Source organism: Aethina tumida, chromosome 4, assembly GCF_024364675.1.
Source record: "Aethina tumida isolate Nest 87 chromosome 4, icAetTumi1.1, whole genome shotgun sequence".
Classification (NCBI taxonomy): domain Eukaryota; kingdom Metazoa; phylum Arthropoda; class Insecta; order Coleoptera; family Nitidulidae; genus Aethina; species Aethina tumida.
This window is the reverse complement of record NC_065438.1, coordinates 12885781-12902319: the sequence shown is the minus strand read 5'-3', so window position 1 is coordinate 12902319 and position 16539 is coordinate 12885781. Positions and strand designations below refer to the sequence as shown.

Here is a 16539-nt window from a genome sequence, read left to right as displayed (position 1 = left end):
GATGACAATTGGGAAAGTTGAATATTATCATAATTTAGACCAAAATATATTAATATATTTTATTGTTTTACTTTTTCATTCTTGAACGTGCTTGTAATAAATAATTTTAGGTATGTAAATGCCTGTTATTGTGATCATATTTCTGTTTTAGTCATTATTAATCAAAATGTCTCTCCTATGTTTTGGTAATTATATTAGCAATTTAAATTGTTGCTTTACTATAACAGATACAATTTATTGCACAGTAATTTAAAATTTATAAAATGAAACATAATTTTTTTATTTATTAATAAGTATAAACCCACTATATATGGTTTTTAAATGCTATTCCGATAAATATTTAGGTTTGACGTCTAAACTATGTTTTGGTTATCATAATAGCGAATTAAATTGTTGCTTTTCTATGCTGCATTGAAACATGAAGGTCACTTGATAAATATTTTTGAATTCGCAAGGAAATTATTTTTTTCAGTTGTAGATACACATTAGTCAACAATGTTCTACAAAATGCCCGATTATTGAACATGACAGCTGCTCCTTCAACAACATTCTTCAAGTACGTTTATAAAAGTTATATCATCGTCGTTTCAGTAATCTTTCTATCATTTGCCGACAGTTTATTCAGTTATCTTGTGTAGATGATAAAAATAATGGAATTTAGATACACATTTCTGCTGATCATCGTTTGATGCGTTCGTTAGCATTCCTATGCAACTTGATGCCATACGAATGTTCCTCCAGATGATTCCAGATGAGAAGTCATAAAATAAGATTGGTATATAAAATGTAATAGGTGTTATGTTTTACGTATGTACATAATTTAAAACGAATAATAAATATTATTGTAGTTTGCTATATTATTAAGATAAGTTAAGTACATGGGTATTTCATACCTCACACAAGTGTTTCCGCAAACACGAGATGTTGTGCAACATATAATTTTCATTTTTTTGCGTTTCTTTTCCTCGATTACCTCAAGTAATTTCAACTTAATTAGAATAATTGATTCGGGTTTTACATAATATCCTGAGCCTGTGGACAGCGTCGTATTCCTGCATTTTTAATCAATTTAAGTGCTCCACTTTTTTAAAATTAACGTTTCACACTATTTCCTTCTGGGATTATAATCTCTTCCTTAATTCATTAAATGCAAATTAGGTTTCTCATTCTACCTTACATTACAGAAGATTGGGTGTTGTAATTTAATTATTGTTTCGAAATTGTATTAATTAGTTGCAAACGGAAGTTGGATTTCTAGAAAATTTTCGCCAGTCATTTTTAATTTGCAATCTTAAATGAAACAAACTAAGGTACGGAATAAGATGGATATTCTATACACTATATTTGAATATTCGTTTATTTCAATAATTATAGATTAGAAAGATAATTATATTGATATTTATGGTTTAATAATTATAATTGATTGTTATATTTAATGTATCTTCTAAACATTGTTGAGGAATAAAGAATATTCAGAAATATTTAAATTATTATTCTAATATTCATTTATTTAAAAATTTGTGACTTCTGAAAAAATTGTTACTTTTTGTATCTTTTTTAATAATATTCAAATGTTCAAATAATTAATATTCAATCATCAAATATTCATTTTTATTTTAAGAATTCTGAATTCTAAAATAATCCTGTCTATTTTGAATATTTTTGAGGAATACTCAAATTCTCCAATATTCAAATAGTTATTGAAATATTCAGATATTAAATATTCACTTTTATTTTACGAATTCTGAGCCTTAAAAAATATGTCTATTTTGAATATTTTTGAAGAGTACTCAAATGTTTAAATATTCAAACAAGTATTTGATTATTCAGATATCAAATATTTTCCTTTATTTTAAGAATTCTGAGCTTTAAAACAATCCTGTCCATTTTGAATGTTTTTGAGGATTATTAGATATTCAAATTATTATTTAAATATTCAGATATCAAATGTTCTCCTTTATTTTAAGAATTCTGAGCTTTAAAACAATCCTGTCCATTTTGAATATTTTGAGGAATATTAAATATTCAAATTATTATTTAAATATTCAGATATCAAATGTTCTCCTTTATTTTAAGAATTCTGAGCTTTAAAACAATCCTGTCCATTTTGAATATTTTGAGGAATATTAAATATTCAAATTATTATTTAAATATTCAGATATCAAATGTTCTCCTTTATTTTAAGAATTCTGAGCTTTAAAACAATCCTGTCCATTTTAAATACTTTTGAGGAATATTAAATATTCAAACATTTAAAAAATTGTAAACTGTAAAACAGTCTCATCATTTTGAATATTTTTGAAGAATATTCAAATGTTCAAATATTCAAATAATTATTTAATTATTCAGATATCAAATATTCCCTTTTATTTTAGGAATTCTAAGCTCTAAAACAATCCTGTCCATTTTGAATATTTTTGAGGAATAGTCAAATGTTCAAATATTCAAATAATTATTTATGTATCAAATATTCACTTATATTTTAAGAATTCTGAGTTCTAAAATAATCTATCTATTTTGAATATTTTTGAGGAATATTCAAATGTTCAAACATTTAAAAAATTGTAAACTCTAAATCAGTCTGATTATTTTGATAATTTTTGAAGAATATTCAAATAATTATTTAATTATTCAGATATCAAATATTCCCTTTTATTTTAAGAATTCTAAGCTCTAAAACAATGAATCCCTTTTAAATATTTTTGAGGAGTACTCAAACGTTTAAATATTCATCTTTATTGTCTCTCCATTTAGAGTATTTTTGAGGAGTACTAATATGTTTAAATATTAAAATAATTATTTAATTATTCCCTTTATTTTAAGAATTTTGAGCTCTAAAACAATACTGTCCATTTTGAATATTTTTGAGGTGTATTTAAATGTTTAAATATTCATATAATTATTTAAATATTCAGATAAAAATATTCTTCTTTATTTTAAGAATTCTAAGGTCTATAAAATTTGTTCACTTTGATTCTTTTCTAAAAAATATTCAAAAAATGTTCAAATAATTATTAAAATATTGAGATATCAAATATTCTTCTTTATTTTAAGAATTCTGAGCTTTAAAAAATCTGAGGAATATTAAAAATTGTTCAAATAAATATTTAATATGGAGATTTTTAATATTTTTTTTAAGAACTCTATACTCTAAAACAATCTGTGCAAATATTCAAAAAAGGATTCAAATTTGTCCGTTTCGAATCTCCTTTGTGGAATACAACAAAACAGAAAATTTTATGTTCCAAAACGAAAATATTGTTTGTGGTGCATTATACATCTCCCAGAAATTGATTATCCGCCGGGGGGTTATCCGGGGCGCAAAATCCTCCGGATCACCGTGTCTGTTGAAATCTAATTCGGAGGCTGTCATTAAACAGGCGCCGGCGGCTCAGCCTCCCCCGGAACACACAGGATCCGATTCGATTATCCTGCCAATGTCCCGGAATCGTAAAGATAGTGAACGGGGATTGAAATAAATGTTTTTACGCCCAATTTCAATCGGTTTCAATTAACCGAACGCAGAGAAACTGTTCGGATGCGGTGCGCACTTTTTATTTTGCACGAGGATAAATTTTTCTTCGGGACGCCTTCGGTTTGATGTTGATCTAATATTGTCGGGATTGATGTGGGAATGTTGGCTTAACCGAACGTAATTGGCTCGCTGTGGGTTTTTAAACAGGATAATCACTTCTTTTGGTGGGACACTTAACTGTTTTCTTTAATGATTTAATTAAGTTTCAATTTTGGAACGCCCATAAAAAAGGGGAAATTGAATTTTAGACTTAAATGAACAATGCTAATGATCTTTTTTTTTCATTCTAAGCTTGCTTTGAATTTATTAATTTATTTTTAAATAAATTAAAATACTTGTTCTATTTATATCATGTATTTTATTACATGATAACAAATAAATTAACTTATGTTCAACAAAATAAAAATTGCATTACAAATATGTTTTGAGTACATTATAGTCATTATGAAATAAACTAAAGTTATATTTTTCTTGAAAATTTACAGAAATGTTTTGTTAATAATCTGAGATTTCTGTCGTCCTTTATTTATGTTTGCGTTATAATCACTTCCTTCTTGCTATTATTATTCTTCCTTCATATTTCATGGTTTATGATCAATTTCTTTTCTTGATATTTTCTTTTCCTTTTAATTTTCTGATTCTGTATAAAATTTATGTGTTTTGAAAACTTCTCATCTAAAACCAAGGCATTTTTTAAATAGTTTTTGAGATATGATTATTATTTCTGCATTCTTTCTATTTTATAAACTGTCGTAAATAATTTTCTCTGATTTTCTTTAGGCAACATTATGTTTGTTATTACTGACTGCAAAAAACATGACAGTTGTTGAATGTACTTGTAAATCCTTTAAGCTACAAAAATGTTATACAAAAACTGTATATTCATACAAAGGTATTTATTTGCACTTAACTTATAATGATTACAACAAAAATAGACAGTTTGAATACTTACATAGGTGAATAAAAAATATCGTATTTTAATGTGTGTACTACATTTATTATTCATAGAATAATTTTTCGTGGAGCTATTTCTGAATTATACAAACATGCAATTTAAGATTCGTTTACATTTAAAATACTTTTATTATTATATTAAATTGTAAAGGATGTTTCCAAAATAGATGGCCAAAATTTGGATAGAATACGCCCAAAAAAAGTTTCATTTGAAGAAAATATATCCCACCAAATTTAAATTTCAATTTTTTTTTTCTTATTTTTCTGTCTCAAAATACGTACGTACAATTCAATGAAATAAATTTTCCCCTTAGTGATACAGTTGCATAGATTCTGGGGGGGTTTCTCTCTCTATTTTCTATGCCATTAAATATTTCTTAAAAATATTAAGCTTTTTATATTTTTCACATAATTTTAGTCATACAGTAGTAGTCAATATTAGAGCAACTTTTTATAAATATTTTAGCCATAACCTAATACAATGAAATAAACTTTTTCCATAACAATACAGTAACGTAGATTCTGTTTTTTTATTTTTCTCATTCTATTTTCTATGCTACTAAATATATATATTTTTTTAATTATTAAGTTTTTTTTTCACGTAATTTTGAAGACCAAAAGGTTGTCTTGATTTATTTTAATTATTACATCTCTTTTTTGATATATTTCAGTTTTAGTGTTTAAAGAAAGTTTAAACAAATTTCATGCTGTAGAAAATAAGGCAGTTTTGATTAGGAATGCCTGTTATAAAAAATATTTTATTTATTCATTTTGAGATAAATTGGGATAATTTCTTTTTTACATTTTTGTATTGTAAAATTATATTTACTGAATATTTATGTTTTTCTTATTTGTTATAAAATAATTAATTTCAGTAATTTAATAACAGACAAAAACTACATGTTTCAATATTTTTAGATATACAGTGGTGGACATTGTCAGAGCAACTTTTTAAAATGTTCAATATTTTAGCCATAACTCAATTCAATGAAATAAATTATTTCTATAACAATACAATAACGTAGATTCTGGGGGTTATCTTATTTTTCTCATTATATTTTTTATGCTACTAAATATATATTTTTTTAGTTATTAACCTTTTTTTAAGTAATTTTGAAGACAAAAAAGGTAGTCTTGATTTATATTATTTATTACATCTCTTTTTTGATATATTTCAGTTTTAGTGCCTAAAGAAAGTTTAAACAAATTTTATACTGTAGAAAATAAGGCATTTTTGATTTGGAATGTCTGTTATAAAAAATATTTTATTTTTTCATTTTGAGATAAATTGGGATAATTTCTTTTTTACATTTTTGATTGTAAAATTATATTTATTGAATATTTATGTTTTTGTTATTTGTTATAAAATAATTAATTTTAATAATTTAATAACAGACAAAAACTAGTTTCAATATTTTTAGATATACAGTGGTGGACATTATCAGAGCAACATTTTTAATAAAATGTTCAATATTTTAGTCAACTCAATTAAACGAAATAAATTATTTCCATAACAATACAGTAACGTAGATTCTGGGGGTTATTTTATCTTTCTCATTCTATTTTCTATGTTACTAAATATATATATTTTTAATTATTAACCTTTTTTTTTCACGTAATTTTTAAGACTAAAAAGGTAATCTTGATTTATTTTAACTATTACATCTCTTTTTGATTAGGTATGTCTGTTATAAAAAATATTTTATTTTTTCATTTTGAGATAAATGTGGATAATTTCTTTTTTACATTTTTTTATTGTAAAATTATATTTACCGAATATTTATGTTTTTGTTATTTGTTATAAAATAATTAACTTCAGTAATTTAATAACAGACTAAAACTACATATAAATATTTTTAGATATACAGTGGTGGACATCATTAGAGTAACTTTTTAGAATGTTGAATATTTTAACCATAACACATTTCAGTAAAATAAACATTCTCCATAACAATACATTACCGTAGATTCTGGGGATTCTCTTATTTTTCTCATTCTATTTTTTAAGCTATCAAATATATATTTTTTAAATTATTAAGCTTTTTTTATTTTTCACATAATTTTGAAGAAAAAAAATTATGATTTATTTTAATTATCACATCTCGTTTTTGATATATTTCAGTTTTGATGTTTGAAGAAAGCTTAAACAAAGTTCATACTATTCAATTATGTGTGTCTGTTATAAAAATATTTTATCTCTTAATTTGAAATTATATTTAACTGATTATATTTGTTTTTGTTTGTTGTTACAAAGTAATTAACTAACAAATTTAGAAGAAAAATAGATGCTCTTGATTTATTTTTATTAACACATCTTGTTTTTGATATATTTCAGTTTTAGTGTTTGAAGAAATTGTCATACTATACAATTAGGTGTGTCTGTTATAAAAATATTTTGTCACTAAATTTTGGGATTGATTTAATTTCTGTTCTTTTTCTTTATTGTATTTTCTGATTTTTTTTGTGATTATTACTATATATATATAAACAAAACACGCTGTCAATAATTGTATTGTTTATTTAATTGTGAACTCAATTCTGGTGGTATACCTCTTTTACAGAAGAATATAAATAAATTTATTTTCCAGATTTATGACGTTGACCCATGAATAAGGACAACATACACATTTAAATTTTAAATACCGGGATTTTATATTCCATAAAAATCATGAATGAAACATGCTTTTTAACCTAATTCCACCAATTTGTGCAATAACAGAAATTCACGAGCATTGTCCAGCTTAAAAATTCGTGTGAATCCTTCTAGTCGATAAGTACTACAATAAAAACCCGAAGTTATCAGTGGAAACACGGCGAATACCATTAAAAACAACCGATCGAAAAATGCATAAAATGCATCCCGATGGTCATGTCCATCGTGTATATCGGGCCAACGTCCCGCAGTAGATAAAATTATTCGAATTCTGCAGACTTGGCGGCGCTCGATCGTATTTTCGCCCTCCAAACATGCGATTTCGGGTCGGGTTGTGAGTTATACGGGTCCCGATACCTTTTGCGTATTCGCGGACAGGAACCGAGATAACGATGTCGTTCTCATAAACTCCGTACACACACACACAGACACAGACACACGAAGCCGGTGCAAATGAGTTATCCTTTCTCCTTACGCTTTGCATGCGCCGAACACCGAGACACATTACTAACGAGTGCGACAAATGAAGTGTAATTTACGTGGCAACATGTACTTACATGTTGCCCGGAGTTTAATGGAACTGTCGCATCCCGATGCAGAGTGTATTGGATGGGTCTGATGTAATTGATTGCGCTCGTTTTGCAATGGAATCTGTCTTGGGAATACTTTTCGAAATGGTACAAATGAATTGTCGTTGTTGTTTTACGAACGAACGGTACGACAATCAGCAAACCATTATAATGATTACTTTCTCTAAATAAGACAAGGGGATGATTTGTTTCGTTGACCTCATAAAATTTAATTGAATTAAATTGTTTTATGTGGATCAAGGATGCGTTTATTAAAATATGGCTTCGTTGGTCTTTTGTTGTGCGTGGAATTTCAATCTAAATGTCGATCCAATTTAATTTTAAATTGAATGGTAGATAAAAATTGTGTGCGGTAAACAATTGATTATTTGGAATTTCATTTTATATTTTGAAGGTTTAAACAAATTCGTTTAGCAATTGTATATTTATTATTATTATAAAGTTGCGTGTTGGGCGTTAATATGTTTTTCAATTTAATACCTGGAATAATGGCTGTGCACAAATTAAAAGCGCTGACTGGGGGTGTATCAAATTTGCACTTCTTGCACTGTGAAGGCTATCAGGTGTCAACTTGATAAGGGGTTGACATTGTTGCAATGTATTATCGTCAGGTCCAATAGGGTCATTGTACTGGAGGGTGGATTATTGATGGCAGTGATACGAACATAAAAGAAAATCAATTTTTTTAATATAAAATAAATTTGCACAATGTTTCTTACAAAATCATATATTTAATAACTCAAATAACTATTTAAAATAAAGTAAATATTTCATTGATTTGAAAAATGTACATATTTTTTAGTGTCAATTTAATTAAATTTATCAAAACAGTCATTTAAGATAATTATATTAACGTAATTTCTAATAAAGTAAATTGAAAGTAGAATTCATTCAAATTGTCACAAATATATAGATAATTATTGTCAGTGTTTAAAAAAATGTTATACCTTTCAAGAAAAGTATTTATTAATTTAAAAAATATTAATTCAGATTGTATTATAGTAATTTCTAATTTTTGTTCAACTCTCTATTGTATATTTTATATGCCATTCAAATTATCACAAATTTGTAGGTAATTAATACCAGTGTGCACTAAGTGAATTTTAGTAAATTTTTCAAACAGGAAAATTATATAATATCGCGGATTATAGTAAAAAATAAAATTTCTAATTTTTTTTCAATGTAAAAATATATACATATAATTTAATTTCTGTTACTAAAGATAAGTAAGTAATTGTTAATCAAAAAAATATTAATAAATCAGATCATAGTAAAATATGAAATTTCTAATTTTTGTCCAACTCTTCATTGTATATTTTAAAAGTTATGATATGAAAGGGAAGGTTTTTGAAGAAAAATCTAATTATTTTAATATTTCTTTGGAATTATCACAAATTTATAGTTAATTAACGCCAATGTGCCTTAAATAAATTTTAGTAAATATTGTATCAGCAGGAATATTTGATTTGATTTTGAATTTAATTTTTGTTACTAAATGTAAGAAATTATTAATTAAAAATATTAATAACTCAGATAATAGTAAAAAATGAAATTTCTAAATTTTGTCCAGTAGTAAATAATTTATTGATTTTAATTTTTGTACAATTCTTCATTGTATATTTTAAAATTTATGATACGAAAAGGAATGGTTTTAGAGAAAAATCAAAATATTTTATATTTTATTCAAATTATAACAAATTTATAATTAATTAATATACACTAAGTAAATTTCAGTAAATTTTGTACCATCAGGAATGTTATATAATTCAATATCTGTTATTAAAACCAAATAATATTAGTAACTCTGATCATAGAAAAAAATTAAATTTCTAATTTTTGTACCAGCAGGAAAATTATATGATTTAATTATTATTAACAAAAAATATTAATAAGTCAGTCATAGAAAAAAATGAAATTTCTAAATTTTGTCCAACTCTACACTGTATATTTTAAAATTTATGATATGCAAAGGAAGATTTCTAAATAAAAATCAAATTATTTTATATTTTATTTAAATTATCCCAAATTTATAATTAATTAATGTCAATGGGCATAAATAAATTTTAGTAAATATTGTATCAACAGGAAAATTATATAATTTAATTTTTATTACTAAAAGTATGGAATTATTAATCAAAAAATACTAATAAGATCATAATAAAATATTAAATTTCTAAATTTTGTCCAACTCTATATTGTATATAGTAAAATTAATGATATGCAAAGGAAGGTTTCCAATTATTTTATATTTCATTCAAATTATCACAAATTTGTGGTCAATTAATGCCGGTGTACAATAAATAAATTTTAGTAAATATTGTACCGGAAGGAAAATTATATAATTTAATTTTTATTACTATAAGTAACCAATTATTAATTAAAAAATATTAATAACTCAGATCAAAGTAAAAAATGAAATTTCTAAATTGTATCCAACTTTGCAACGTATATTTTAAAATTTATGATATGTAAAGGAAGATTTCTAAATAAAAATCATAGTATTTTATATTTTATTCAAATTATCCCAAATTTATAGTTAATTAATGTCAGTGGACATTAAATAAATTTTAGTAAATATTGTACCAACAGGAAAATTATATAATTTAATTTTTATTACTAAAAGTAAGTAATTATTAATCAAAAAATATTAATAAGGTCATAATAAAATATTAAATTTCTAAATTTTGTCCAACTCTATTTTGTATATAATAAAATTAATGATATGCAAAGGAAGATTTCAAATTATTTTATATTTCATTCAAATTATCCCAAATTTGTGGTCAATTAATGCCGGTGTACAATAAATAAATTTTAGTAAATATTGTACCAGAAGGAAAATTATATAATTTAATTTTTATTACTATATGTAACTAATTATTAATTAAAAAATATTAATAACTCAGATCAAAGTAAAAAAATGAAATTTCTAAATTACTAAAAGTAAGTAATTATTAATCAAAAAATATTAATAAAGTCATAATAAAATATTAAATTTCTAAATTTTGTCCAACTCTATTTTGTATATAATAAAAGTAATGATATGCAAAGGAAGATTTCAAATTATTTTATATTTCATTCAAATTATCACAAATTTGTGGTCAATTAATGCCGGTGTACAATAAATAAATTTTAGTAAATATTGTACCAGAAGGAAAATTATATAATTTAATTTTTATTACTATATGTAACTAATTATTAATTAAAAAATATTAATAACTCAGATCAAAGTAAAAAATGAAATTTCTAAATTGTATCCAACTCTGCAACGTATATTTTAAAATTTATAATATGTAAAGGAAGATTTCTAAATAAAAATCATATTATTTTATATTTTATTCAAATTATCCCAAATTTATAGTTAATTAATGCCAGTGGATATTAAATAAAATTTAGTAAATATTGTACCAACAGGAAAATTATATAATTTAATTTTTATTACTAAAAGTAAGTAATTATTAATCAAAAAATATTAATAAGATCATAATAAAATACTAGGTTTCAAAATTTTTTATATTTCATTCAAATTATCACAAATTTATGGTCAATTAATGCCGGTGTACAATAAATAAATTTTAGTAAATTTTATACCATAAGGAAAATTATATAATTTAATTTTTATTACTAAAAGTAACTAATTATTAATGAAAATATATTAATAACTCAGATCAAAGTAAAAAATGAAACTTCTAAATTTTGTCAGACTCTTCATTGTAAATTTTAAAATTTATGATACGCAAAGGAAAGTTTTTAAAGAAAAATTAAATTATTTTAAATTTTCTCAACAAATAAATCTAATTTATCGTTAATGTATATTTATATTTATATTATTAATTAAAAAAAATTATGAAAATATTAAAATATAAGTATTTTTAGTATTTTATTAATATATTGTTTCAATATTTGATATTTTAGTCCACTATATAAAAATGTGATTTCTAATTTCTGGTAGTTTTAATTCAATTTAAAATTCAGAATTCTTAAAATTATTACTAAAAAGTAATTTGTTAATGTACTTAAGTAATTTTAATTTGTTTTATATAGATTTTATTTAAGTGAATACGACTTAAGGAGATTTAATAATTTATTAGATTAATGTATAATGTGAGTTACACATATTTCGAAATGTTTCCTTTACAATTTACACAAAATTCATATTTTTGATAATATCACTTGAAAGTGCAATTTAGTAAAAATTAATTCGAACTGAATAATGGGTCAATATTGGTTATGTTATCTCTAGATAAAATATATCATGTTTACATGTTATAAATTTATAATATGCCATAATACAACCATGACATTAATATCTGTATTATACATGGAACATTAACTAGTCGTTATTCCCAAATACGTGTTAAAATAAGTTAGCACTAATAACCATAACAAATGTTCTTTTAATAACATTACCAGAACTAATTAATTTTGTTGCTTATTCATGTTCCTCGAACGACCAATAAAACGAAACCAAAACAACATTTAAGATATATAAACCACAAACTTTTATGGTTCGTCGATATTTCAATATGTTGCAGCTCAGAAGACAGTCGTCGATCGCCTAAATGATATGGAAATTGTCGGGGAAATTACTCGTCTCCTATTTAAGAATTGTTACAGGGTTATTGATTACATATTTTAACCTCATTATTATTTATTTTAACATATCAATGTAAAAAAAAAGGGTAATGTTGTGTTTGCGGTTGATAAGTATGAACCTATGCAGAACGTACGTCGCTATCTGACCGCTTTACTTCTAATTTGCGGGTGGTGTTGCCAATTTGTGTTATAAGTTGTATTTGGAGAAATTATAATTTATTTTTATTTGACATTATATCATGCCTTTGTTGTGGCAAATAATACGAAAGAAATGAAACGAAACAATAAATACGGAATTAAAATTTATTGTAAGAGAGGATATTGTTGTCTAATGCACTTAAGTATGGCATTGAAATGGTCCCCGTTTCGGAATTTATTTCTCCAAATAAATTCATGCATTTATGAGAGAAATAAATCTTCTGTAGTTGCAAATTGGTGACGAAGTTTCCTTTTGCATCGCATCCACATGTTCTCAACATTTTGAGTGTGAACCATATTATTTTCAAGATGAACGAAATTTTGCTGTAAATATTTTCAAAAAAAAAAAAGAAATGGAAACCTAATGTAACCTAACCTGACCTATTTTTCATCAGTTTCAGTTCATCAAAAATAGAATATAAAAAAATTGTCAATAATGTAATTTGTCAATTTTTGTTGAATTTTTGAAAATTTTGTAATTTTTATTAAATTTAATATTGACAATTTTTTTTGATGAACTTTCTGAAAAAATGTAGGTCAGGTTAGGTTATATTAGGTTTTTATTTATTTTTTTTTTTTTGAATATATTCTATTTCTGTTGAACTTATTGAGAAAAATAGGAACACAATATAAAAAAAATTGTTCATAAAAATTTCAATAAAAATCTCATTAGTCAATATTTTTCAACTAAATCTTAATTTTTTACTTGTTGAAAAGATACTCTTCGGCGCGAGTACAATATTTTGAAAAAAATAATAGGAAGAATGTCTTTCTTTCTATTTTTTACAGCCAAAATTAGGAGCTGCGAGTTTAAACAATTAACAAAAGTTTTATATGAAACATAAAAGTAAAGCTAAACATTACATATAATCTACAATTTGAAAGAAAAGTATACTAACCTAAATAATAATTAAATATACAATAAGTATTTAATTATTTAGGTTATTATTAAAAGATGCTGTGATTAAAGAAAAACTAGTTAGGAATTTTGCTGAAAATAAACAAATAATAATAAGTACATTTTAATAGAATAGACATATGAAAATACCATTAACAAATAAAACTATGTAAAAATACAAATACACAAAACGAGGCACAAGACACAAAAGCGCAAAGACTAATAAGAAAATAATGAAATGAAATGTGAATGGCAACACAGCGTATGAAGCTCACGCCGGTTGTCGGTGACGTACGTTGGGGATATACCCATACTTATCAACCGCAAACACAACATTACCAAAAAAAGGATTTAAATTGAAGTTGAATTAAAATTACATGATTAATATCCAGAATCATAAATTTTCAATTGGATTTAGATCCGGATATTATGCAGGCTAATTAAGAACTTCAACGTTATTATTTTTTAACCAATTTTGGACAACTTTGTACGCATTTTTCGGGTTATTGTCTTCCCAAAATATTCATGTAATTGGTAAATTATCATGGACAAATAGTGGAGCGATAGTTTAACCGGTTAACAATACACTATATACTTAAATAGAAAAATTTATTTACAAAATTATAGATGATGTGTTAATTTCCCTGTATTGTGCTGTACTTAATATTGAATATTGTGCTGTTTCTGTAACCAGTAACCTTATACCCCAACACTAAGTTCATTTCCAGCACGTCGTAGTTGGAAAATCGGCAGTGAAAACCGCCGAAATCAAACCAGTCAACCACACGTGAAAACACCACACGGGCAAGGTGACGGTCGTGTCGCGGCGAACTTCATCAGCTTATGATTTATGATCCGATTGCTTTTTAATAAACGTAAAACGAAACCAGGCTTTACGACGGCCCGGTTAATGGTGCTTTATAGAAAATTGCAGGTGATAAATCACCTGCATTCGCGGTTTAATGTGTCGAACAGATAATTTGATTTTCATAAAACCCGGTTTTATGCCCGTGTGGCGTGTCGCATTCGGATTGTCCGTCCGTCGATTTTGTTTGCGGGACTCGTAAAAACTTCTTTATTCGGCCGCGGCGAACGACTTTCGGACCAATTTTTGTTTGACGTTCGTTCGACAATTTCGGTTTTAAGTCTGTGTTTGTGTGTGTACGGCGGGATCATTAAGATCCTTAAAATCCTGCTGAATGGTAAAAGGTAAATTACCAGTTTCACTTTGGGGATATCGTTGACCATTAAAGTCAGACAATGACTGTAATAAATCTTGATTTGTGTATTTCTTTTGTTTACTTTTTGCTAATTATACGTATTTCAAGGATATCAAAAAAATACCTGTTCATAATTTCACGCTGATTCCAAGTTAATTTGAAGCAGGAAATATAGACAGGTAAGGTCATAATATTATATTGTATGAATTACCATTTGTTGACTGTTATCACGAATAGATAATTATTCATGTAATGAAATTAAAAAATATATATATGTATCTATATATAAATTCACCGTCGAACTGTAAATGTGATGATTTCAATAAATATATTTTATAAAATACACAAGTTAGATTAGTTTTATAATGAAATGTTTTATTAATATATTTTAAATGTTACAAAGTGATTTAAAAAATTCTAGTACAAAAATTTTTTATTAATTAAAATTTGTTTAAAAAGATAAAATAGTATTTTTGTATTATTTGAATATATTGAAGAAATAAAAGACAAATAAATTTAAATTTTCTTCTATAATTATTAAAAACTATTCATTTTAATAAATAAAAATATTTGAAATTAGAATAAACATAAAAAAAATATTATTTTTATTATAACAAATATTGTATGTAACTCAAAGTTACTAATTGTTAACATAAATTTTTAATTTTATTTTAGCAAATATGCAAAAATATACATATTTTAAATTTTATATTTGTTTTTATTAAACAACATACAAATTATATAACTTATAGTTTTTATTTTTATTTTTTTTAATATATTTATTTGTATACATTTTTAATTTCTATTTAAATCTTATAAGTGTACACGTATAAATATAAGTGTATTTTTTTCCTTTCATAAAAGTTATTAATTGTTGATATAAATTTTTAATTTTATTTTAGCATATTTATTTAAAGAATGATAACTTAAAATATTATTTTGTAAAATTGTATACATTTATGTAAAGAGATCTTAAAAAAAAACAAAAAAAATATTATTATTATTTTTCCATATATAAAAGTTATTAATTGTTGATATTAATTTTTTATTTTATTTTAGCATATTTATTTAAAAAATGATTATTTATAATTTTATTTTGTAAAATTGTATATATTTATGTAAAGAAATCTTAATTAAAAAAATATTATTAATATTAATTACGTGTATAATTTTCCTTATATAAAAGTTATTAATTATTGATATTACTTTTAATTAATTTTATTAATTATATGACGTTAATTCTTAATTATATATATATATATATATATATATATATATATATGTGTGTGTGTGTGTATATAATATTAATTATTTTTGATTTTATAATAAGTAAGTTGGTAAATTTATAATGATTAAATAAAAATTAAAAATATCTACAAATACATATATTGGAAAAGTAAAAGATCAATTTTGATCTACATTTATAAGAAGTTTATTCATATTAATAAACTTAGAGTTAAAAATAAATGAATTAAAATAAATAAATGTATTATTTTTATTATTATTAACTTGTATATGAATCAACAATTAAAAGTTTTTAGTTTTTTTTTTTATTTTAGTAAGAATATTAAAAATATATTAATTTTAAATTTTGTTAACTTATTAAATTGTATATAATTCAACAAATTAGATATATATATATATATATATATATATATATATATATATCTAAAATATAAAATTATATGTAATTCAACATATTAATATATTTTAGAGTTTTTAAATTGTATAAACAAAAAGTATTATTTTTATTATTATTGATTTGTACATTAATCAACAATTAAAAGTTTTTTGTTATTTAGTTTGTTTTAGCAAGTATATTAAAATAAAGAATTTAATTTTACATTTTGTCAACTTATTAATTTATATATAATTCAACAAATTCCATTTTAGAAAAA

General features: G+C 23.6%; 1 protein-coding gene across 5 annotated transcripts in view; it reads left to right on the top strand.

Annotated features, from left to right (window-relative positions):
• Positions 1-16539, top strand: part of LOC109601623 (alpha-mannosidase 2) — a 118995-nt gene that overhangs the window by 56595 nt on the left and 45861 nt on the right. The gene's annotated exons all lie outside the window — the stretch shown is intronic.